General features: G+C 48.5%; 1 long non-coding RNA gene across 1 annotated transcript in view; it reads right to left on the bottom strand.

Moving 5' to 3' along the window:
* The window catches only part of LOC138299859 (uncharacterized), a 76,157-nt gene that overhangs the window by 39,865 nt on the left and 9,442 nt on the right, over positions 1 to 26,850 (bottom strand). Inside the window, exon 2 of the long non-coding RNA XR_011204842.1 lies at positions 17,745 to 17,899. This is a non-coding gene — a long non-coding RNA (uncharacterized lncRNA). The remainder of the gene's footprint in view (positions 1 to 17,744; positions 17,900 to 26,850) is intronic.

Genomic DNA, 26,850 nt, shown 5'->3' with positions numbered 1-26,850 from the left:
TTACATTTACACCCCGTAACCCCCTGGAAGAACGAAAGAACAAATAAATTGAGTCAAATCAGTGAAATATTAGAAATAGGCAGATATACGTAATGAATAGAAAAACTGTATTTACAAAAATATACAATGTGTACATAAGGCCGTACATTATCCTTTCCATATGCCCGTGGGCCACTGGGCCAAAAATCATGGGCTAAGCCCACACTTGACTCCTGCCTCAATATGAAGAGAACACTGCATGGGCATCAGGTCGAAAACAAATAGGCACCTCAGGGGGATGGGGAGGGGGGGCACCTCAGCCGGAAGACAGATTAACGCCACTGCTCCTGGAGGGGGCTCCATGCCCACAGAGATGTCCTGAGGAGTGCAAGGCCTCAGTGTCTCAAGTGGGTGGTTTGCCCACTGCGTGGTCCTGGGGAGTGCAAAGCCACAGTCTCACAAGTGGGTGGTCTGCCCACTGCTTGGTTCTGGTGAGTGCAAAGGCACCGTCTCTCTAGTGGATGGCTTCTCCACTGGTTCTGGAGGGGGCTTTTTGCCCAGTGTGCTTCATCCTGCCAAGGAGGGGTGAGTGAATGCATATCTCCACTGGTTCTGGAGGGGGCCTTGTGGCCAGTGTGCTTCATCCTGCCAAGGAGGGGGTGAGTGGATGCATATCACCACTGGTTCTGGAGGGGGCCTTGTGCCCAGTGTGCTTCATCCTGCCAAGGAGGGGGTAAGTGGATGCCTAGCTCCACTGGATCTGGAGGGGGCCTTATGCCCAGTGATGCAGCACTTGGGTTGTGGCAGTTCACATTCCCTCACCTGGGTGTCTGAGGCACGAGATTTGCAGGGACCAGGTTGCATGATAGTTCATGGAGGCAGGGCTAGACTCCATCCTGCGGCGGCTAAGGCTGCAAACTGGTGGTAGTGCCGGTGCTGGTGGGGGTGCTGCCAGTGGAGGTGGGAGGCTCCAGCCCGTCTCCTGCTGCCTCAGACGTCCGCCCACTGGGACTGCTGCTGCTGGTAGTGGTCCTACTGTCAGTGGTGCAAGTGGCAGTGCTTGCGGCGGGACTGCTGGCTGTGCTGGCTGTGGTGCAGGTGCCGGTGCTGCTAGTGGTGGAGGGAGGCTCCAGCCCTTCTCCTGCAGCCTCAGACGGCTGCCCACTGTGGATGCTGTTGCTGACAGTAGTGGTGCTAGCGGCAGTGCAGGTGGTGGTGCTTGCGGCGGGGCTGCTGGCGGTGCTGCCCGCGGTGCAGGTGGTGGGGCTGGTGGTTGTGCTGGTGGGCACCAGGCCTTCACCTGCAGCCTCCGACGGCTGAAGTGCTTGCCTTGGGTTGTCAGCCCCTTCCTCAAATTGGCATATGCTGTTGTAGCCTTGGCTCTGGCAGCTGGAGTTTTGGAGGAGGCCTTACTGGGTGGGTCATGCTCCATGCCCTTGATGCATGCTGTCCCCTTCTTCACCTCAGCAGGTGGCGGAATGGTTTGGTCCTTTGCTGGGGTTGGTGGCACACTGGCTGGCCTGACGGGTGCCCCCTTTGAGCCTCTGTGAGTTGCAGGTACCACAGCGGACGCCGTCTTGGTGGCTGAGGTGCTGGCCTGGGTTCTGCATACTCTGGCCCGAGGGGAAGGACGGGGGGAGGGGTAGGGAAGAGGTCAATGTTTGCCAGGAAAATCTTTTTAGACACACTGGGCGGGAAGAGGGAGAGGGTTTGGGAGTGGAGGAAGAGGGAGTGGTTGTAGGAGGTGTCTGTCTGCTGAGTTTGGGTGAAGGTGCATGTGCTGGATGCCATTGTGAGGTGGGTGGCTGTTGGGTGGGTGGCTGTTTATTGACTCCTTGCGTTTGTGTACTTTGGGAGGAGGGGGTCACAGACACACTGGGAGAGGACACAGGGGACGTGTGCATGGATATGAGGGTGGTGACTGCCAGTGAGGGGTGAGTAGTGATGGGCGTGCTGGTGATGGAGGTAGTGGATGAGGATGTAGTGCATGCAGGTGTGAGTGGAGATGATACTGGGAGGGAGGTGGACGAGGAGGAGGAGGGAGACACAGTGGAGGCAGTGGACATTGGTGTGTCTGCATGGAGATGGTGCTTGTGTGAGTGCCTGTGGGATGATGTGTGGTGCTTGTGTTTGCCTGAGCCACTTCCGTGTGTTGATTTGGGTGAATGTTGGTCTGAAGGTGTGCTTGGGATAGGCTGGGGGTTGAGGGGATTGGGACTGGGCAGAGGAAGTTGGAGAGGGAGGCTAGAGACAGGGACAATGGCTGTCATCAGTGCGGAGGCCAGAGCCTGAAATGCTCTCTGTTGGGCCGCCATGCCAGAGTGAATGCCCTCCAGGTATGCATTTGTTTGTTGCAAATGCCTCTCAACACCCTGGATGGCATTCAGAATGGTTGACTGCCCAACAGTGAGGGATCTCAGGGGGTCAATAGCCTCCTCACTGAGGGCAGCAGGGCTGACTGGGGCAGGGCCTGAGGTGCCTGGGGCATAGGAGATACCCACCCTCCTGGGTGAGCGGGCACGGGAAACACACTGAGGGGCTGCTGGGAGGGCTGCTGCTGGGAGGGCGCTGCTGGAAGGGTGGGTGGCGGCTGTACCTGTTGTTGGGGTGGGCACAGAGGTGTCCGCCACCACCAGGGAGATTCCATCGGAGGAGGAGTCGCTGTCTGTGGTGTCCCCTCCTGTCCCACTGGTGCCCTCACCGTCGGTGGATTCGGCCTCCAGGCCCATGTGGGATGAAGCTCCCTCCGTCGCCGGTGCTTCTGCCCCTCCGCCAGATGATGCTAATGCACACAAGGACAGGATGACAAAACAAAAAGGGGGGGGGAGACAGAGGATACACTTGGTCCATGCAACATGCTCACAATGTACTCACCTGTTTGTCTGGAGGACCGTAGAGTAACGTGTACTGAGGTAGGACCCTATCCACCAGTTTCTCCAACTCCTCTGCAGTGAAGGCAGGGGCCCTTTCCTCAGACACATGAGCCATGGTCGGTTCCAGACACAGGTCACAGCAGCACTTGCAATGTAGGTCCTATCCTGTTGAAGGTCAGGTAGCAAGTGAGTGGACAGATAGAAAATGGCAGTGACGTCCACAGCAGTGCGTACCGTCACCGCCAGCGTACATCGCCATTGGCTTCTGGGACCCATAGGGTCCAATGATAACCATTGCGAAGTTGCGCAGCAGTCTTCGACTGCCTACCGCGACGGCGCACAACGCCACCGCGATTACATCATTTCCACTTGTCCCTCCTCACAGGTCAGGCATCCTCCATTTTAGGGGGGCGCAGGGCATGGCACCTAACTGCGTCACAGCAGACATTGGCACAGCAACTGATTGTCGGATTCACATCTTGTTTCTGTAAAGTAGACAAATCATCATTAGTGCAATAGATGTGGGAATATGACCCTCTGCTCACCGTTTTCTTCCATAGGCTTCAGCCGCTGAGGCTGAATATGAGATGGTGGCATCCTCCCGTGTACAGACCCTTGGTGGAGCTTGCGATAATGGAGGACAGACACATTATCATAACCTACAGACTTGATCTTGCCACAATCATAGAACTGTGTGCACAATTGGAGCCAGACCTGATGTCAGCTATCCGCCAGCCCACAGGTATCCCCCCCCATCTAGTGTAGGTCCTGTCAGTGCTCCATTTCCTGGCTAGTGGTTCCTTCCAAACAACAGTGGCCATGGCATCAGGGATGTCCCAGCCAATGTTCTCCAACGTGTTGACCAGAGTGTTGTCAGCCCTGCGCAGCTACATCGTGTTCCCCCAGGTGGAAGATTTGGCCACAGTGAAAGCTGACTTTTATGCCTTGGGACATATCCCCAACATCATTGGTGTCATTGACGGTACTCATATAGCATTTGTCCACCCCCCGGAGAAATTAACAAGTTTTCAGAAATAGAAAAAGCTATCACTCTATCAATGTGCAGATGGTGTGTTTGGCGGACCAGTACATCTCCCATGTGAATGCCAAATATCCTGGCTCTGTGCATGACGCCTTTATCTTGAGGAATAGCAGCACCCCATATGTGATGGGTCAACTCCAGAGGCACCGGGTGTGGCTAATAGGTGAGCCCAAGGTCCCCACATACTATGAGTAGGTGTCTGGTATGGGGTTGTCCCTAAGGGTTAGTGTGTGTCTAACAGTTGTCCCTCGATATTTGCAGGTGACTCTGGTTACCCCAACTTCTCATGGCTAGTGACCCAGGTGAGGAATGCCAGGACAAGGGCAGAGGAACGTTACAATGAGGCACATGGGCATACAAGGAGGATTATTCAAAGGACCTTCGGCCTCCTGGAGCCAGGTTCCGGTACCTCCATCTGACAGATGGCTCCCTGTACTAGTCACCCAAGAAGGTGTGCCAGATCATCGTTGCATGTTGCACAACCTGGCCTTGAGACGCCAGGTGCCTTTTCTGCAGGAGGATGTGCCTGGAGATGGTCTTGTGGCAGCGGTGGAGTCTGTGGACAGTAAGGAAGAGGAGGCAGAGGAAGAAGATGTTGACAACAGAAGCAATATAATTCAGCAGTACTTCCAGTGACACACAGGTAAGACACTGTAAGTTCACTTTACATTTCAGTTATCTGTTAGACATTGTACATGGCAGCCTGTTTCCCTATGTCTATGGCCACTGACTGTACCCTTTGGCATCTCTGTTTTCAGATCTCTGTGCCCCACTCTGGCTCCTGCTATGTGTACTGCTGCCCACCAAAGGTCATTCCAAAGTATATTTCACTGTACATTTGAGTTCCAATGCTTTGATACTGATATATTAATACATATGTGAATCATTTGACAGACTCCAGATTAGTATTTGTTCCAAGGGTGTTTATTTAAGTGCTCATAAGGCTGATGGTGGAGGAAAGTTCATGGTAGAGTCCATTCTCTTGTTATCACAGGTGCATTGTCCAATGGGGCATAGGAAGGGGAGTAATGGCAGTTCAAGGTGGACAGGGTGACAGCGTGGGACAGAAGGGTGACAATCAGGGGAGTCTTATTTCCTGGCAGGGGTCTTGGCAATGTTCTCTGGCTTCTGCCTGGATCTCAGGGACTTTTAGTGGGGTGGTTCTCCTTCTGCAGGGGATAGGGTGCTGGTGGCCTGTTGGTCCTGTGGCGGGGCCTCCTGTTCACTAGCGCCGGCGGAGGTGGAAGGCTGTTCATCGGTTTGGCTAGTGTCATGCGCCGTTGTTGTGCCACTGCCTTCCTCATGGTTTTGCCCATGTCAGCCAGCACCCCTGCAATGGTGACCAGGATGGTGTAGATGTTTCTTAGTTCATCCCTGATCCCCAGGTACTGTCCCTCCTGCAGCCGCTGGGTCTCCTGCAACTTGGCCTGTATCTGGTCTATCGTCTCCTGGGAATGGTGTTATGCTCCCAGGATGTTGGAGAGTGCCTCGTGGAGAGTGGGTTTCCTGGGCCTGTCCTCCCCCTGTTGCACAACAGTCCCCTCAGCTTCCCTGTTGTCCTGTGCCTCTGTCCCCTGAACCGTGTGGCCACTGCCACTGACCCCAGGTCCCTTATAGTCCTGTGTTTGTGGGGTTGCCTGGGGTCTCTGTAGGGGTGGACACACTGCTGATTGACGTGTCCTGTGGGCAGTGGCATGGGCCCGCTGGGTGGGTGCTGTGCTGGTGTTTCCTGAGTGGGGAGGCTCTGTGGTGGGTTGGGACTGTGGCAGGGGAACTGACTGTCCAGAGGTCCTGGATGGGCCAGATTGGTCATCGTAATCCAGGCGTGCAGGGCTGCTGTTGTCACTGTGGGCCTCTTCGGGGGAAGGGGTTGACTGGATGTAGCTGGCACCTCCTCTCCCTTGACATTGAGCATGGGTCCTGTGGGGATGCAAATGCAGTGTTATTGTATCTGCGTGTGCCATCTTGTGCATGGGTGTGTTTCCCTGTATGATTGTGATTTCCCTGTCAGCTTGGCCTTGTGAGAGTGGTGATTTTGTGGGCTGAGTATCTCTACTGGGCATGCTGTAGTGATGGGTGTCCATGCAGGTCTGTGTTGGGAGTCCATGCTTTGGTGTTACATGTAGGGCTTGGTATTGGGATGGGTGGGTTGTGATGGTGGGGTATGTGTGAGTTGGTGGAGTGATGGGAGTGAGTGTAGGGGTAGGAGTTTGTGATGGCATGCAGGTAGGGTGGTGGGGATAAAGTAGTAAAGATTTGATTTACCAGAGTCCATTCCTCCTGCTGCTCCTGCGAGGCCCTCAGGATGCATAATTGCCAAGACTTGCTCCTCCCATTTTGTTAGTTGTTGGGGAGGAGGTGGGGGTCCACAGCCAGTCCTCTGTACTGCCACGTGGTGTCTTGCAACCACAGAACACACCCTCCCCCATAGGTCGTTCCACCTTTTTCTGATGTCATCCCTTGTTATGGGGTGCTGTCCCATGGCGTTGACCCTGTCCACGATTCTCCGCCATAGCTCCATCTTCCTAGCAATGGACGTCTGCTGCACCTGTGATCCGAATAGATGTGGCTCTACCTGGATGATTTCCTCCACCATGACCCTTAGCTCCTCCTCTGAAAACCTTAGATGTCTTTGGGGTGCCATGGATGTGATGTGAGTGATATGTGGGAGGATGTGGGAGGTGATGTGTACGACCAACGGTTTACCGCGTTTGAAAGACCGCTGCGGTGATTCGTGATACTGTGGGCATATTCTTGTTGGCGTAACAGTGTGGGTTTTGCTATCACCAGTTTATCACTGACCTTTGGGCTGGTGGACTTGTGTGGGTGTCTGTATAGTGGCGGAATTCTCAGTGTGGGTCATAATACCCGTAGCGGAATACTGCAGCGGGCACAGTATGTTGGTGGCCGTCAGCATGGCGGTAGGCCGCATTTATCGCCACGGTTGTAATGAGGGCCTATATATCTAATTAAAATCTGAAAATGAAGTACAAACCAATAGTTGATGTGGCAAATCCATAATTGTGTGGAAAACACCACAGCCTGATATACGTCAGGTGTTCCTGCTTATAGGATAGTCATTTCAGTATCCATTAGGACTGGAGCACAGTCAATCATAAACAGGACTGAGCATGCCTTAGATTTGACAATCTCCAAACGTACAACAATTCCAGACGTAGTAGCCTGGTTCATAGGTAAGTACACCTGGTGCAGAGATCTGGATTTGGGGGCATATTCATCAACAAATCGTGCAGTGCAGCAAGTCACCTTGTTGCGCTGCACTGTGTGACAGGGAAAGGGCAGGAATGCACCATACTTAACATTGTACAGCACATTCCTGGCCTCTTCCTGCACTGGCACACAATGTGCTGCCTAGCCCAATGTATGCACCATTGTGCAAGGGTGCCTACATTGTAAGCAGTATTATTTTTGTGCAGGAAGAAACACTGTTAGAAATTGGGTTTTTGGTTGGCAGTCAGGTTACCCCCTGTCCAAGCAAAAGCCCTCACTCTAGTCAGGGTAAGTCACACACAATCCAAGATTATCCTGTGCCCACCCTCTGGTAGCTTGGCACGAGCAGTCAGGCTTAACTTAGAAGGCAATGTGTAAAGTATTTGTGCAATAAATCATACAATACCACCATATAGCACCACAAAAATACACCACACAGTGTTTAGAAAAATATATAATATTTATCAGGACATTTGTAGGTCAAAAAGAATAAAGCTGCAATGTGAATTTGTAGAGATATCACTGGAAAGTGATATAAGAATGTCTTAAGTCTTTAAAAAGAAAACAAAGTCTCTTTCAGCACAAAGTACCTGGTTTGGAGCGAAAAATCTCCTCAGAGGGCCACAGAAGAAGAGAGGCGTGGAAAAAGGGTGTGTGCGTCGATTTCTCCCCAGCACACACGGACTTGCGTCGTTATTTTTCACGCGTGGAAGTCGTGCGTCGTTTTCCGGCGCGCGGACAGTTTCTTTCTCTGGATCGCAGGGATTACCAGATGTCCCGGGTCTGTGCGTGGATTTTCCTGCTTGTTTTCCGGCTGCGCGTCGTTCTGCGGGGCTGCGCGTCGCAATTACGATCTCACGGCAGGCGTCGCGTCGATTTCTCCTCTAGAGGTCGGGCGGCGTTGTCCTTGCGAAGCCGTGCGTCGAAGTTCCGGTCGTCCCGGAGCCGTCGCGTCGATCAGCGTCAGTGTGCGGCGTTTTTCTCGCCGCGGAACAAGCTGTGCGTCGAAATTTTCGGCGCACGGAGCGTCCAAGTGAAAAAGAGAAGTCTTTTTGGTCCTGAGACTTCAGGGAACAGGAGGCAAGCTCTATCCAAGCCCTTGGAGAGCACTTTCACAGCCAGACAAGAGTTCAGCAAGGCAGCAGGCCAACAGCAAGGCAGCAGTCCTTTGTAGAAAGCAGACAGGTGAGTCCTTTGAGCAGCCAGGCAGTTCTTCTTGGCAGGATGTAGTTTCTGGTTTAGGTTTCTTCTCCAGCAAGTGTCTGATGAGGTAGGGCAGAGGCCCTGTTTTATACCCAAATGTGCCTTTGAAGTGGGGGGAGACTTCAAAGAGTGGCTCAGAAATGCACCAGGTCCCCTTTCAGTTCAATCCTGTCTGCCAGGGTCCCAGTAGGGGGTGTGGCAGTCCTTTGTGTGAGAGCAGGCCCTCCACCCTCCCAGCCCAGGAAGACCCATTCAAAATGCAGATGTATGCAAGTGAGGCTGAGTACCCTGTGTTTGGGGTGTGTCTGAGTGAATGCACAAGGAGCTGTCAACTAAGCCCAGCCAGACGTGGATTGTAAGGCACAGAAAGATTTAAGTGCAGAGAAATGCTCACTTTCTAAAAGTGGTATTTCTAGAATAGTAATATTAAATCCAACTTCACCAGTCAGCAGGATTTTATATTACCATTCTGGCCATACTAAATATGACCTTCCTACTCCTTTCAGATCAGCAGCTACCACTTCAATACTGTACGAGGGCAGCCCCAATGTTAGCCTATGAAGGGAGCAGGCCTCACAGTAGTGCAAAAACGAATTTAGGAGTTTTACACTACCATGACATGTAAACTACACAGGTACATGTCCTGCCTTTCACCCACACAGCACCCTGCTCTAGGGGTTACCTAGGGCAACATTAGAGGTGACTTATATGTGGGAAAAGGGGAGGTTTAGGCTTGGCAAGTACTTTTAAATGCCAAGTCGAGGTGACAGTGAAACTGCACACACAGGCCTTGCAATGGCAGGCCTGAGACAAGGAAAAGGGGCTACTTAAGTGGGTGGCACAACCAGTGCTGCAGGCCCACTAGTAGCATTTAATCTACCGGCCCTATGCACATAGAGTGCACATTACTAGGGACTTATAAGTAGATTAATAGTCCAATCAGGTAGGATTCAAGGTTACCATGTTTTAAGGGAGAGAGCATATGCACTTTAGCACTGGTTAGCAGTGGTAAAGTGCGCAGAGTCTAGAAGCCAGCAAAAACAGTGTCCAAAAATTGGAGGGAGGCAGGCAAAAAGTTAGGGGTGACTACCCTAAGGCTGTCAGGTCTAACATGTGTCCCCCCCAGCTGAAAGTGGGGAGAGCTACCCGACCTCCTGGGAGCTCTCATCGCTAAGGCGGAAGTATCTGGAGAGACCATCAGCATTGGCGTGGTCAACCCCGGGGCGATGTTTCACCGTAAAGTCCATCCCCTGAAGGGAAATGGACCACCTCAAGAGTTTTGGATTCTCACCCCTCATCTGCATGAGCCATCTGAGGGGCCTGTGGTCTGTCTGAACCCGGAAGTGAGTCCCAAACAGGTAGGGTCTTAGCTTCTTCAGTGCCCAGACCACAGCAAAAGCTTCTCTCTCAATAGCACTCCACCTCTGTTCCCGTGGTAATAGCCTTCTGCTAATAAAGACTACTGGTTGGTCTAGGCCCTCCTCATTTAGCTGTGCTAGGACTGCCCCTATGCCATGCTCTGAAGCGTCTGTCTGCACGATAAATTCCTGGGAGTAGTCAGGGGCCTTGAGCACGGGGGCCGTGCACATGGCTTCCTTCAGGGAGTCAAAGGCTTTCTGACAAGCCTCTGTCCAATTCACCAACCTAGGTTGTTTCTTGGAAGTGAGTTCTGTCAAGGGTGACACAATGGTACCATAGCCCTTGACAAATCTGCGGTAGTATCCTGTGAGGCCTAAAAAGGCTCTCACCTCAGTCTGAGTTCTAGGTGGTTGCCAGGCCTTGATAGTTTCAATCTTGGCCTGGAGTGGCTGCACCTTGCCACCACCCACTAGGTGTCCCAAGTACACCACGGAACCCTGCCCAATCTGGCACTTACTAGCCTTGATGGACAGGCCTGCCTGTTGCAGGGCCTGAAGCACCTCCTTGAGGTGAAGCAGGTGTTCCTCCCAGCTGGAACTGTAGACAGCTATGTCATCCAGGTAGGCTGCACAGAAGGCATCCTTGCCAGCTAGGACCCCATTAACCAACCGTTGGAAGGTAGCGGGGGCATTTTTCAATCCAAACGGCATCACCCAGAACTGGTAATGGCCATCAGGGGTTGAAAATGCGGATCTTTCTTTAGCCCCCTCAGTCAGGGCGATCTGCCAGTACCCTGAAGTAAGATCAAACATACTCAGGAACTTGGCAGCGCCCAGCCTGTCAACGAGCTCATCAGCTCGGGGGATGGGGTGAGCATCAGTCTGTGTGACTGAGTTGAGACCCCGGTAGTCCAAACAGAACCAGAGTTCTGGCTTCGCACCTGGGGCAGTAGCCTTAGGGACCAACACCACTGGGCTGGCCCAGGGACTACTGGATTTCTCGATAACCCCTAGAGCTAACATCTTGGAGACCTCCTCCTTGATGCTGGCCTTCACCTTATCCAATAACCTGTCAATTTTGTTCTTCACAGGGAGACTGTCACCGGTGTCAATGTCATGAACACAGAGGTGGGTCAGTCCAGGAGTAAGGGAGAACAGGGGGGAGAACTGCTCCAACAGCTCATAGCAGTCTCCTTTCTGGTTTAGAGTCAGGGAGTCAGAAAGAATGACCCCGTTCACTGACCCATCACCTTCTTGGGCAGAGAGGAGGTCGGGGAGAGGTTCACTCTCCTCTTCCATTCCTTCATCTGTGACCAGAAGCATGTTGATCTCCGACCTCGCAAAATGAGCCTTTAGTCGGTTAACATGGAGCACCCTTAGGGGGTTCCTAGGGGTTTGGAGGTCCACTAGGTAAGTGGCCTCCCCTTTCCGCTCCTTTACTTCAAATGGGCCAGACCAGCGGTCCTGGAGAGCTCTAGGCTCTACTGGCTCCATTACCCACACTTTGTCTCCAGGTTGAAACTCTACCAGGGTGGCCTTCTGGTCATACCAGCGTTTCATTACCTCTTGACTGGCCTCAAGGTTATTTTGGGCCTCTTTCCAGAAGCGGGTCATCTGGTTGCGGAGGGCCAACATGTAGCTGACCACATCCTGAGGGGGTGCCTTTGGAGCTTTCTCCAACCCCTCCTTGACAATGCTTAGGGGTCCCCTGACAGGGTACCCATAGAGAAGCTCAAAGGGACTGAACCCTACCCCCTTCTGGGGGACCACTCTGTAAGCAAAGAGAAGGAATGGTAAGAGGACGTCCAACTTACGCCTCATGGCCTCAGGGAGGCCACCAATCATGCCTTTCAAGGTCTTGTTGAATCTCTTCACAAGACCATTAGACTGGGGGTGATAGGGTGTGGTGAACTTGTAGGTTACACCACACGCATCCTGCAGAGACTTCATGTATGCAGACATGAAGTTAGTGCCTCTGTCAGACACTATCTCCTTGGGGAATCCCACACGGGTAAATATCCCCATCAGAGTTCTGGTCACCACCGGTGCAGTTACGGTCCTCAGAGGGATTGCCTCTGGGTAACGGGTGGCATGGTCCACCAAAACCAGGATGAACCTGTTGCCTAAGGCAGTTTTGGGGTCCAATGGACCAACAATGTCAATGCCCACACTTTCAAAGGGGGTGCCAACAACAGGAAGTGGAATCAGGGGGGTTTTAACCCTCTTTCCTGCTTTACCACTGGCCTGGCAGGTAGGACAGGATCTGCAGAACTTATCTGAGTTTGTCGTCATTCTGGGCCAATAAAAGTGGGTGACAAGCCTGTTAAAGGTCTTGCCTTGCCCCAAATGTCCTGCCAGGGGAATGTCGTGAGCCAGACCCAGTAGGAAGGTTCGGTAACACTGGGGGACCACCAGCGTACGCGCTGCCCCAAAGGCCGGAACCTTAGGCTCACTGTAGAGGAGATCATTCTCCCAATATATGTGGTGATCGCCAGAGGCTTCACCTGCCACCTGGTTTGAGGCTTGTTTCCTCAGACCTTCCAGAGTGGGACATTCTTTCTGCGCCTTGCAGAATTCCTCCCTGATGGGTCCACCCTCAACTTGCCAGCCAGCAAGCTCAGGTAAGTCACCTAGGGTGGCAATGTCTTCCCCAGTTGGCTCGGGAGCCTACTCCTCAGGAGCCCCGTCAGCCACTGCGGGAACTTCTGGGGCCGGTTTCCCTTGCCCCTTGCCCCTCCTCTTGGCAGCTCTCTGGGCCATTGTTCCAGGCTCCAGACGCCCTTGACTTCCCTCTCGGTCAGCCATGGACCGTGTGGTCATGCAGACCCACTCAGGTAACCCTAACATCTCCAGGTGAGACCTGAGCTCCACTTCTTTCCAAGCAGTATGCTCAAGATCATTGCCTAACAGACAATCTAGAGGCATGGCAGGACTCACAGCTACTTTCAGAGTACCAGAGACCCCCCCCCACTGAAAGGGAACCAGAGCCACCGGTAGGTGACTCTCACGATTGTCAGCGACTATGACCTGGTGGAATGTATTAGGGACTATCTGCTCTGTTGACACCAGCTGACTCTTGATAGTAGTCATACTGGCTCCTGTGTCACGCAGAGCCTCCACCTTCTGCCCATCAATGGTGACCCACTGCCTGTACTTGGAAGTATTTTGGGGCATGTGGGCTTTGGGCACCATTTCTCCTTCTCCCAGGGACACTAGGGAAATCTCTACCTGTTCCCCAAAGCTATCTGGGTCCATCTCCCCCCGAGCACTACACTAGTCAACCCAGGTGTCTGTCCGGTAGTGGACGGTGCTCTCTTGGGGCACTGGGGGTCGCCTTTATAGTGACCATACTGGTAACACTCCATGCATTTGGGGTTGGATTTTCCTGACCTGTCATAAGTCCCTGGCTTTTTCCCAAATCTGGAAAAGGAAGGGTTGCCACCCCCTCCCTGGGAATTCTTTTGGGGGCCTTTGGAGAGTTCCTTATCTGTAAGTTTATCTCCCCCCTCTTTCTTCTGTTGGGAACCCTGACCACCTTTGTGGGTGTCCCCGACCAGGTACCTTCTTGGACACTCTGGTGCTAACCCAGAGGTCCGCCTCCTCAGCAAGCTTCCTGGGATCAGTCAGCTTACTATCCACTAAGTGCTGGCGCAACTCTGTATAAGTAGTGTTAAGCATATGCTCTCTCAGAATCAAGTCATATAAACCTTTGTAATCATCTACTTTGTTGCCCCGCACCCATCCATTCAGTGCCTTACTGGAGAAGTCAAAGAAATCTACCCATGTTTGTGTGGTTTGTTTGGTGCTGTCCCTGAACCTCTGACGGTATCCCTGAGGGGTCAGCCCAAACTTGGCAAGTAAAGTGGCTTTCTGAACTGGGTATGTGTTTTGATCAGGTTGATCCAATGTGAGGAGTGTGTCCCTCCCCAATGGCGGTACATAACCCCACATAGCTACCCCCCATTGCCCTTCAGGAACCTCATGAGCCCTTAGTGCAACTTCGTAAGCAGCTAACCATTTATCTATGTCATCTCCCACCACAAAACTGGGTACCACATTTTTGGGTATACGAACCTTCTTTTCTCCAGCAGGTCCTGTCTGTATGCTGCCACCATTATTGCTGGATTCAGACTGTCTCATCTTGATCTCCAGCTCCTTGAGACTCAGTTCATGAGCCAACAATAGTTTCTTTTCAGCCAAAGCTCTCTCAGCCTCCACCTGTTTGGCTGCTCTTTCAGCTTCAGCTTGTTTGGCTTCTCTTTCAGCTTCAATTTGTTTGGCTGCTCTTTCAGCCTCAGCTTGCTTGGCTTCTCTCTCAGCCCTTCTTTCCTCCTGTTGAGCCTCAATTTTCAGTTTTGCCATTTGCAATTGGAACTCCCTTTCCTCTCTCCTTTCCTCTGCGGTCAGGCTTTGCACAGAGACACTGCTCCCTGGTCTGGAAGGGGGCACAATTGCAGTGGTAACATCATCCACAGATAGCAACAAATCCTCTGAGGGGCCATTTTCTGGCTCCTCTTCCTCATCATTCTCTTCTAAATGGGCTTCTGCCCTGGCCCTCAGCGCCACTTGAAAGTCCTCCTTTTTGGAGGCCCCTTGGGTGGGTACCCTCATTACCCTGCAGAATGCTCTTAGCTGTTTGACCGTATATGTATCCAACAGGACTAGGTCAAAGTCTCCCATTTGAGACCCAGTCAGAGACATGTCGAGTGACGATTTAGTTTTTGAAAATTGTCAGGAAGAAAAAAACGAAATTTTGCAAAAAGAGATAAAAATCAAGTTGACCTTCAACTGTGGGTAGGTAGTGAAATACTTAGCTACTGTATGTCACTGCACAAACACAAGTCCTATCCTCACCGCTGATCACCAATGTTAGAAATGGGGTTTTTGGTTGGCAGTCAGGTTACCCCCTGTCCAAGCAAAAGCCCTCACTCTATTCAGGGTAAGTCACACACAATCCAAGATTATCCTGTGCCCACCCTCTGGTAGCTTGGCACGAGCAGTCAGGCTTAACTTAGAAGGCAATGTGTAAAGTATTTGTGCAATAAATCATACAATACCACCATATAGCACCACAAAAATACACCACACAGTGTTTAGAAAAATATATAATATTTATCAGGATAATTGTAGGTCAAAAAGAATAAAGTTGCAATGTGAATTTGTAGAGATATCACTGGAAAGTGATATAAGAATGTCTTAAGTCTTTAAAAAGCAAACAAAGTCTCTTTCAGCACAAAGTACCTGGTTTGGAGCGGAAAATCTCCTCAGAGGGCCACAGAAGAAGAGAGGCGTGGAAAAAGGGTGTGTGCGTCGATTTCTCCCCAGCACACACAGACTTGCGTCGTTATTTTTCACGCGGGGAAGTTGTGCGTCGTTTTCCGGCGCGCGGACAGTCTCTTTCTGTCGATCGCGGGGATTACCAGATGTCCCGGGTCTGTGCGTGGATTTTCCTGCTTGTTTTCCGGCTGCGCGTCGTTCTGCGGGGCTGCACGTCGAAACTACGATCTCACGGCAGGCGTTGCGTCGATTTCTCCTCTAGAGGTCGGGCGGCGTTGTCCTTGCGAAGCCGTGCGTCGAAGTTCTGGTCGTCCCGGAGGCGTTGCGTCGATCAGCGTCGGTGTGCGGCGTTTTTCTCGCCGCGGAACAAGCTGTGCGTCGAAATTTTCGGCGCACGGAGCGTCCAAGTGAAAAAGAGAAGTCTTTTTGGTCCTGAGACTTCAGGAAACAGGAGGAAAGCTCTATCCAAGCCCTTGGAGAGCACTTTCACAGCCAGACAAGAGTTCAGCAAGGCAGCAGGCCAACAGCAAGGCAGCAGTCCTTTGTAGAAAGCAGACAGGTGAGTCCTTTGAGCAGCCAGGCAGTTCTTCTTGGCAGGATGTAGTTTCTGGTTCAGGTTTCTTCTCCAGCAAGTGTCTGATGAGGTAGGGCAGAGGCCCTGTTTTATACCCAAATGTGCCTTTGAAGTGGGGGGAGACTTCAAAGAGTGGCTCAGAAGTGCACCAGGTCCCCTTTCAGTTCAATCCTGTCTGCCAGGGTCCCAGTAGGGGGTGTGGCAGTCCTTTGTGTGAGAGCAGGGCCCCCACCCTCCCAGCCCAGGAAGACCCATTCAAAATGCAGATGTATGCAAGTGAGGCTGAGTACCCTGTGTTTGGGGTGTGTCTGAGTGAATGCACAAGGAGCTGTCAACTAAGCCCAGCCAGACGTGGACTGTAAGGCACAGAAAGATTTAAGTGCAGAGAAATGCTCACTTTCTAAAAGTGGCATTTCTAGAATAGTAATATTAAATCCAACTTCACCAGTCAGCAGGATTTTATATTACCATTCTGGCCATACTAAATATGACCTTCCTACTCCTTTCAGATCAGCAGCTACCACTTCAATACTGTACGAGGGCAGCCCCAATGTTAGCCTATGAAGGGAGCAGGCCTCACAGTAGTGCAAAAACGAATTTAGGAGTTTTACACTACCAGGACATGTAAACTACACAGGTACATGTCCTGCCTTTCACCCACACAGCACCCTGCTCTAGAGGTTACCTAGGGCAACATTAGAGGTGACTTATATGTGGAGAAAGGGGAGGTTTAGGCTTGGCAAGTACTTTTAAATGCCAAGTCGAGGTGACAGTGAAACTGCACACACAGGCCTTGCAATGGCAGGCCTGAGACAAGGAAAAGGGGCTACTTAAGTGGGTGGCACAACCAGTGCTGCAGGCCCACTAGTAGCATTTAAACTACCGGCCCTATGCACATAGAATGCACATTACTAGGGACTTATAAGTAGATTAATAGTCCAATCAGGTAGGATTCAAGGTTACCATGTTTTATGGGAGAGAGCATATGCACTTTAGCACTGGCTAGCAGTGGTAAAGTGCGCAGAGTCTAGAAGCCAGCAAAAACAGTGTCCAAAAATTGGAGGGAGGCAGGCAAAAAGTTAGGGGTGACTACCCTAAGGCTGTCAGGTCTAACAAACACCTTCCTGCACAAACACAATCCTGAGAGGCATTTTTCTCTTTCTATGTATGCTGCATCACACAGAGAAAGAGGAAGTGAATAGGAGAAATAAAGATATTTCTCCTCCTTATGCCTCACTCAGGGAGGCCTAGGTTTTTGACACATTCCAAGGTCTACCAGTAATGGTAGTTCTGGGAATGAGCTTAAATTGATTGGGTGGATGCATGGAAACACCCACGCTCCACCTATGGAACTTCTTCCCAGGGAAGCATAGCACAACGCAATGATTTGAGTTGCGTTGTGTTACTCTAGATTTATCAAGCCAGGCAAGACCATGCAAGGTGAACTTGTGTAGCTTAACAAATCTAACTGAAGAGTTGCGTTGCACTGTTACCCCATTGCATAGCACAAGAAGGGTGCAACTCTTTGATAAATATGCCCCCTAATCTTTTGAAGTCATGTTCACACGCTGTTGAGATAGTTTGGAACATCAAAGTGCCTGCCCAGAGGTGTGCATAAAACAGCATATGACACATTTGAATCACAGGTGACCCGACCTAACCTTCCACTTTTTAACAGAGCTGCACCACTATTTATTGGACCTGTCTACTGCTAAAGGTGCAACCCCACACTTCTCAACAGGGCTGATGTGTACGGGAACACTACAGCTGTTTTCTCAATGGTGCTGCAGTGCATATGAGCGGGAACCAACAGCACATCCTAGCAGCATTTTTTTAATTAGCATATTTTAGTAAGAGAGCGAAGGCAGACAAAAGCAGCGCTACCATGTTTGGACTCGACCCAAAGATCAGCGCTTCACAGCAGGGCAAGCCTAATACTTAATCACATGTACGCTTGTTAGCACAGCTACGAGGTCTTTATTCGGACAATATGAACAAGTCTAGGCAGGCCTTCTGTACCTGAGAGGCAGCAAGAAGCAGTTCGCTGCAGGGGAGATGTACTTTTACGTGAGCATTATTTATACTACATAGTCTCATTAGGAAAGTAAAGACACTTATCATCTGTGCTCAGCCACTTATTGTCATGTTGTTTTGTAAGGAGGCAAGCACATCTCATAGGCATGGTATGTAAAATAGAATCACACAACCTCTTTCCAGCAGGGGACGCCATAGTTTTTTATGGACGTGTCTCAGCAGTGCTGCTGTGCCTCTGCAGGGGCAACACTGGCAGCTCCCCCCAGGGCTGCCATGGTTCTAATCAAGGTATGCTGCACGCGTGGGCCCATCGCTGAGGTAAGACCACCTGCAGGATAAAAAAAAAACTTTGTGAATAAATCGACACTACAAGCCCTTTCCAAACATTACCTTGTGATTTTTTCCCCATCATTTGCTCTGCATTGTACTGCTAAATTACTCTTCAAATTTCTAAACATAAAACATTAGAAAGCCAGAGATGCAGGTAGAGAGAGGAGGAGTGGGCAGAGGTACAGTGAGATGCAAGTGTGAAAGTCCAAGAGACAGAAAGGTCAGAAGAGAAGGGGCTTGTTAAGGATATACTGTGTCGAAAGGCGTATAGAAGGGGGACTTTATAAAGTAATGGAAGAAATAAAGAGAATGAGCTTCAAAGAAAGGGTGACATTTGAATAAAGGGAAGAGGGAGAGATGAAGAAAAGGATGGAGGGATAGGCAGGGAAGCAATGAGAAAGCAGATGGACTGTAGCAATGCCAGAAGGTGGTGGGTCCCAAAGGCAGGTGCTGACTGGATTGCTCTGGCTGAAGGTGGTGGTCAGTGGTGGCCGTGTTTGAATTTTCACAGACTCCCTGCAATACCATCCGTTGGGTGGTGATGGAGTGACACGGTCGCCTGGACCGAAGCCATGGGCAGCCAGATGAGTTAAAAAGGAGCACAACCACACCTGATGCCACCTGTTGTTTTGCCTGTCTGCCCCCCAGAACTGCTGGTACACCTGCACCGTGGGACCTACCTTTTTGTCTGCCACACTAAGAGGTCAAAAATATCACCTTCTTGGAGTTGTTTTCCATAGTGGAGGCATTATACATGTGGGTTGACCAATTTCACAATGTCACCTTTTGGCCAGACAATATGGCAGTAGTTGAATACATTATTTTCCACCATTCCAAATGCAGGAAAGTACTGAGTTTGTTAAAGGAACTGGTATTCATCTGTTTAAAAAATAACTTTCTGTTTAAAGCAAAACATGTACCAGGTATTTTCAATAATGCCGCAGATTTATTGTGTCGTCATAAGCTACAGGAGTTTCTCCGTTTCCACCCAGGCACAGAGTTGGAACCCACACACGTTCCAGAACATCTGTGGAAGCTTGAGACTCAGCCCTTGCACATCTAACTGCAGCCAGCCTCGCACCTAAAACAAGGAGGGCATACAAAAAGGTTTTTCATAGTTACATTACATGTACCTCAGGCAACCTCAAAATGCAGCTTTTCTCTCTGCACAGTTTGCTGGTTTTTATTGAGTAGATGCTAGGGCAGGGTAGATCAGTAGCAAGTGGTAGGTGACAAATCTCGGCCATTGCCTTTTTTCCAAAGTTATGGGGAGAACAGAATATTCCCAATCCTTCCTTTATAAGAAGATGCTCAAGGATTGGGAAAGGTTGGAAGGACTGCTCCCAGATCAGAGACGTCCCAGTACGGAAGCTGGAAAGAATTATAGAGAGACTGGCTACCGTATGCAATTCAAAATATGTGGTGACACTGTTCACGGCAGTCTTAACGCTTGCCTTTTATGGGGCTTTTTGAGTGTCTGAGCTTGCAGCCAGATCTAAACAACACAAATGAGGGATTCTGCCCAGCCACATATACTGGAAGGGGGATGACTTAGTGGTTACGTACCATGCTCAAAAACATACCAGTTGGGTAGAAGGGACCAGCTACTGCTGGGGAGGGCGGGCAGTTTCCTTGGGTGCCCAGTGGCTGCCATACTCAAATTCTGACTAACTCGCCCCACCCATTCCCTCCACCTTGCATCTATATTCCTATATGTCCATGCATAAGTTATAAGCACAATGTGCATTTTCTTATGATATAGGGGCATTGAGATCCCGCTTGAGTAATAGATTGTATTATATCTCCTCTCGGGTTTTCTCCAGGTCACATGGCCCCAGCCAGTGTTTGGGTCCTTGGTCATTCATTTGTGCAGTGGGCAAAGCCAAGTTCCAACCAGTACTGCAGGCAGGCGGAAGAAGGGGGTCTTCGGTTCCATTGGATGGATAGAGGGGGTTTATGCTTCGGTGGTCTTCGCCAGCTCGTAGAAGAGGTTTTGCATAAGCAGCTCAAACTGCCTGTACTCATCATTTTACACATAAAGGGCAACGACTTGGCAGCTCTGGGCAGAAGAGTACTATTTAAGAATTTTTATGGTGAAAATCTCATTGTTATCTAAGAGGTGCCCTGGTTGGGTCATAGCGTGGCCCTACAGCACACCAAGATGAGAAAGGAGGTCAGGCCGGTCTGCTAAGAACCTTAATGATTTACGCAAGTGCCTGAATAGCAGAATGAAGCAGTTACTCACAGTGCATTCAGAGACTATTCCTCATGGGTGCCTCTGCAGGAGTCACTATTCCACAGTGATTGAGTTCACCTTTGGGACCATGGTCATCAATTGTTGAAAATCTGGTAACCTTTGCCATACAGTATTTTCCTTAACAATAGGTATGTCAGTTCTGGCGGGAGGCCTGGTTGGTGGGGCAACTGCCTAAGGCCATGGCAGGCATAGAGTCATGTTTGGACGCAATGCAGGTGGACAACATTGGCATCAGGATTGGAAGTACAAGGCAAATTCAAGATGAGTTGGTTCAGGAAGCCTTTGACTCAAACTGGGGCAGGGTACTGCAGTATCGAGAGAAGGGCTAAGGACACCTGCTACAGTGACTGTCCATAGCCACCCAAGGTACTTCAATACATGGCCCCTGTGATGTCAGGGATGTTGACTGCACCAGGGGACCAACGTATGGACTGGTTGCCCAGGCCCATCACCCATTGAGAGCCAGGGGGCTCCCTCCTTTTGGTTGGCTGTGGCATGGTTGTTTGGAGGTCGTGATTTCATGCTGGTTCATGCCCCCTCAATCGTGAAGGGAAGGTGAGTTTGCTTTGTGAAGTGAAACTTAGTGTGGCAATCACAGGTGCTTGGGACATGGCCACATGCAAATGAAGAAATCACTTTGGCTCTCTGACATGGGCGCCTCAAAAAAGCATGTTTGCCTCTGCGTCCACATCCATAATATGCGCAGATGCAGAGGCAAAGTAATTCCCTCATTTGCATGGAGCTACGTCTCATGCAAATGAGGGAACGCCCTTTAATGATAGCACTGGCGCTGCATGGGCTCCAGTGCTCTCAGTATTACAGAATCGTCCGCACAAGCGTCTGCGGCCCCTTTTGTAATACCAAAGTGCCCCGAGTGCACAAATGATACAACCTTTTCACGAGAAGAGATGTCACAACCCTCTCCTACCCTTAATGGGTCAAGCTATGTTAGATATATTACGGTATTGACGGTATTGATTTTCATATAAAAATCACACATTCATGTTTATTAGTGTATTTTTGAAAACAGGAGTAAATGAGGCAATGCAAGGGGCCCACAAGTGAAAAATACATGAATTTCAAAATATTCAGTCATGCATGTCATTAATGTCGAGGAATACAAAGATTGCTTTAACAAGCTATGCAATCTTATGCAACCTTACTTTATACATGGATTTCATCAAATTTATATTATCAATCATTTGTCATTTTAGTAGCTTGCATTTTTTATAAATTGGGGTAATTGCACCAGGGAGTATGAGCGCAGTTTGTCAATCAGGGCTCTTAAAGATTAGTGATCATGGCCAAAGCCTCACTTGTGAGTGCTCTTAAAAAAAACAACCAGTGAACTAGATGTTATCACTCTTAAAAATGTGAAAATAACTTTTTTAAACCGGTTTACGTATCGTAAATCCACATAGACTTTTACTACAAGCAGTGATCCAAGAAATTATAGTGTCCAGGTTATATTGCTCTAATGCAGTCTTTCTAGGACTTCCCATAACAGCAGACTTTACATTTAGATGTCCTTTTAAATGTGGGAGTCTGCCTTCTATTGAGGAGCAGAAAATGTGACATTGCATCTTCGGGACGTTCACTGGTTAAATATTGAAAACAGGTATCTATCTGGCTCTCTGCTTCTGCCATAAAGGAATTGGGAGCATCTCAGCCCTATTATATTTAGCAGCAATTTAAGCACTACATGCCTTCTCATATGCTCCGGTTGTCCCCTGCTAATGATGTTTCAATCTCCTACTCACGGAATTAGAGACACGGAGGTTGATCTTTTAACTACCTTACTGTGAAGACCCAGAACCAACTTCCAGATCACTTTTCATCACTTCTCTGTTAGCCTTAAAATCCTTTGTCAGATCCTCTTTTTCCATACACAGCTTTTGGTGATCATGGCATCAGGACACTCTTTCTGGGTAACACTGTGCTCTATACATTTCTCAGTCAATCAACACATTAAATAGTAATAGAGAATTTACATGACACAAAATGGCAACATTTTAAAACAAAGGGGAGGTAAACAAACATTTTGAGTATATAGTTTAAAGTGATAATGCGCCCTTAAAAACCTAACAGCTTCGGTAATATATCAGTTTGCCCATGAGTATTTGATGTGCGAGTGATAACTTTGATATGTGTTTGAGTATTAACCATAAGACTTATTTTATGAAGTGAATTCTGAACAATACTCCCTGAAATGTATAGGGAGGTCCTGTAAGTATTTATGCTGCTCATGATATGAGGTCTCAGAGATTAGCACTAAACAGTTGTAATATTCTCTGCCTCATTGCCTGTGTGACCTTCAAGTTCCTTGATCAATGTCTATGGTTATATCATGCTGGTTCCAATCACATGTTGATTTGATGTTATCCAGTATTGGATCTTTCATAGATTCACATGCTTGAATCATCTCCGTCATCAAGGTGGGCGTCTCATGGTATCTTTAAATATACATAGCAGTGAGAGTACTACAGTAGGCCTCAATGGCCATACACAGGCACTGCTATAGCCTATCCATGTTATTTAAAAAAAAAAGAATAAATCTGAACTACAACCAATCAGGGGACAGCACCCTCTAGAACACTCCCAACAGAGGCTGCTTCCCTCAGATTTTCTACCTCACGTCTTGAGAAGGGAGCCTGAGCTCTGCTCAGCTTCTAATCTTTCTTACTGAACTGACAGGAAATTTTTTTCATTGGACATGATGTCCCAACAAACTAAAAAAGGACTGTTCAGAATTTGTGACACTTGTGGGAAGAAAAGACTTTGTATTGATGACCCACACATCAAGTGTATATACTGTCTACATGCTAAGGTGAGAGATTGCAAAATATGTCACACCTTTACTCATAAGAGTCAAAGACAGAGAAGGGAGACTTTTACTATGGCTGCAGAGGCAAAATGCAATGGAATGCCCTTCATCTGATGAGAGTGAGGCCTCCTCACAGGTCTCTAAATCTCTTAAAAGACCTAAAAGTAAAGAGAAACGTTCTTCAGAACCACCTAAGAAATAACTTAAAAAATCCAAGCATCTTTCACTAGAACAGCAGAAAGGTCAGGAAAGCTATGTTTCATCGACAGGAAGTCACTCAAAGGACTTAAAAAAGGTTCACTCAGAGCCTACAACTCCAACAGTGAAGAAAGCACCCCTGAGATTGCATCAAATACAAAAATAAAGAAATTCCCTCTAGAGTCTGACAAAAAATCCTCATCGACGAAAAAACTTTGATGACACATTCACTGACGACCGCGTCTACGATACTGTGGACAACAATCAGGTCAATGTTTACTACAGGGGTGTCTATGATTGTCACATTGTTGCCACTTTTATTGATCATGATTATAACGGTGAGAATATGCAAGAAAACACTGTTGATGTTTACCCATCCGTCGACGACACACCCATCGACGAGGGACTCGTCTGTGAGTGACACGTTGAAGAGAGACACAATAACGAAGAATCTGTCGACGACAGACCTGTTGACGAGGGACCCAACGATGAGAACCTCGTCAACAATGGACCAGTCGACGGATGAGGAGCAATGAAAGATCTGTCGACGAATGACCCGTCAAAAACAAACATTGAGAAAACAAAATTTTTGCCGCTATCATTGATAACAGTGAGGAGAACATCCTCAACAATTTTGCCAATGCATACTTCTCCTAACAAAGTGTTACCATACCCTCCTCAACACCTTTTAGACAACGAGGATGATGTACATTCTCAGGATGAAGGCATGTTTGGGGTGACCAACAGTCCTTCGCAGCTTAGTGTCAAGTGTCAAGATTTAGATGATGACGATCACTACCAGAACAACTACTACTCGGCAAGAGGCCAAGTAGATCCATCGCATTCTGAATACGGCAATAGGGACACCTCCAAAGCTATGCCAAATGGCATGGGCAGTGCAGTGTCCCCCATGGGCGGCCCTGTCGCACTTTACACTGCCTGGATTACAGGCAGTGTAAAGTGCGACGGGTGCTGTCGCACCCGACGCACAACATTGCCGCCAGCTCAATTATGAGCCGGCGGCAATGTTGTGTCCTGTTTCCCATTAGGCCAGTGGGTGGAAATGCTGTTTCCGCCCGCTGGCCCAGCAGAAAACTCATAATAGGGCGGAAAACCAAACTGGCGGTCTTCTGATCCAAAGAGTTTGGCGGGCGGCCTCAGCTCATAATGAGACCTACAGTGTCCAACAAAAGGTGAAAAATACAGGGTGATCACTCAGAAAAGGCAGCTTTCCTACCACGGGGATTGGACTACGATGTTGGAACCAGAGGGGGATATATCTGCTAAACTGGAGATGGCAAATAATGGGTACTGCTTCATTCTTAATGATTGTATGGAAGACTTTGCACTAGTAGACATATGGAGGTTAGTAGATTATTACACCCAGTCTTGTGTACATGGTACTAGTAGATGCGTTGATTATTTCTTACTATACCAGCATGTTTTGTCTTCTGCTGTAAAATACAAGATCCTAGAGGGTTGTTTATCAGACCATGCGCTAGTGATTTTAAGCATCTCTTCAGGTATGATTGTTCCCCTGTCTAAAATGTGTCAAATTAACACAAATAGGTACAAATGCCTTCTTACAGGTTAACTTTGTTCAGCAACACTGTATGAAGTATGTAATTACCACATTAATTTAGGAGTAATATACTCCTCTAAGTATTTTGGAGTTATGGTTCTCCTTTCAGATTTCCTGACTCCAATTATTGAGTCACTTCTAGCAGGTTCTTTCCCAATCAGGTTCTCCTTGAGCACAATCACCCTATTAAGACTCCAGATCCTAGAGTCTTCCCTCTTAACAGCATTGGTGAATAACTTCACCACTCTCACAGGTTTAGGACTACCTACATTCTCTCCTTTCCTTACAGGTTTTCTAATTAATACCCAATCTCCTACTCAAATCTTTGTTTCTTGTACTGATTTTCTTGTATCAAAATTGTCTTTGTGAGCTATTATTTTATTTTCTTCTCTCACTCTCCAATTAGTATCTGACACCACCTGCCCAGTTCTAAGTTCCATATCATTCACCCAATTAGGTGCTACCAGGGTGTTGGGGTGTCTGCCTTTAAACAGCTCAAAAGGAGATTTCCCAATCACAGAATGAGGGGAAGCACTGTATGTCTCAATTTTCTTAACCACCTCATTCTTCCAGTTTAGTCCACTGTCTTTGGCCATACCTATGGTTTCTTTCAGCACTCTATTAAAGCATTCCGCCATACCATTGGTTTCAGAATGATATAGTGAACACTTCTTGTGTTGAATAGCAAGATTTTTTTAAAACATTTCAATCTCCTTGAAGACTAATTGCACCCCATGTCCGTAAGCACTGTATTAGGAACACCTTTTCTCCCAAATATCTCTTTTAGAAAAGATATCACATGTTTTGTTTCAATTCCCCTAGTAAACGTTAACTCTGGCCACCTTGAGTATAAATCAATCAGGACTATGAGATACATATCACATCCATCCCCATGAACGGAACCTAAAATATCAAGGACAATCTCTGCCCAAGGATGAGTAGGGCGATTCCTAATCATCATGGGTTGAACCTTAGGTTTGACAGATTTCTCACTGAACACACATTGCATACATTCCCTTACCGCTCCTTCCGCTTGACAGTCCATACCTGGCCACCAGTATGTCAACTGTAGTCTCTCTTTGGTTTTTTAAATGCCCTGATGACCACAATGTGCAAGGGTAATTAGTTTGTTTCTAAGTCCAATGGGCGGAACCATTCTTGTCCCACGGAACAACAATCCTTTTTCTCAGATAATTCTTCTTTAACATGCCAGTATTTTTGAGTCTCCAAACTCCCCTCATTCCTATTCTGCCAACCTCCTTTTATTAATGATAGTACCTCTAACATTACTTTATCAGATTCACATTCATCTCGCCACCTTACCTCAGTTATAGTACCATATTCATCTTCACAATCCATCTCATCATCTTGACTTTTACTTTAATACTCCCCACCCTGGTTTCCATCACTTAACTGCACCAATCTCGATAGTGTGCCAGCAACCCTGTTCTGTGCTCCAGGTATGTACTTGACCACAAAGTCATAATCTTGCAGGGCTACTACCCACTTGGTGATTCTGCTTGAAATTGCATCAATACCTTTTTTTTAAAAAGAACAAAAATCACAGAGGGGTTTATGGTCTGTCCTCACTTCAAATTTACTTCCTCACTGTAATTTCCTTAATTTCTGAATGGCCCACTGAACTGCAAGGGCCTCCCTCTCAATCACTGAGTAGTTCAATTCTGCACACTTCAAAGCCCACAACAAGAACAGTACTACACGTTCAGAATTGACTTCCTCTTGCTGTAACACAGCACCTCAACCCCTCATGCTGGCATCAGTAATCGAATAGATCTGCAATTTGGGTCTAAGTTTTTCAACTCAGGAGTGTTCCCTAACGTTTTTTGAATCCCATCTCACATTCAATACTCCAAACAAATTCTTCACCTTTCTGCAGTAATTTCCTCATATTCACACACATTTCAGCAAACCCCTCCATGAATTCGGTATAGTTCTCTGCCATACCAATTAATTTCATTAACTCCTACTTATTAGAAGGTGACTCTAGATTTATTATAGCATTCACTAATTCCACTTTTGGAGTAATCCCTTCACCCGTGACAGTATCACCCAAGTACTCTATAGAAG

The sequence above is a fragment of the Pleurodeles waltl genome, chromosome 6 (genome assembly GCF_031143425.1).
Source record: "Pleurodeles waltl isolate 20211129_DDA chromosome 6, aPleWal1.hap1.20221129, whole genome shotgun sequence".
In the NCBI taxonomy this organism is placed as follows: Eukaryota; Metazoa; Chordata; class Amphibia; order Caudata; family Salamandridae; genus Pleurodeles; species Pleurodeles waltl.
The sequence above is the reverse complement of the archived record's forward strand: the minus strand, read 5'-3'. Positions and strand labels throughout refer to the sequence as shown.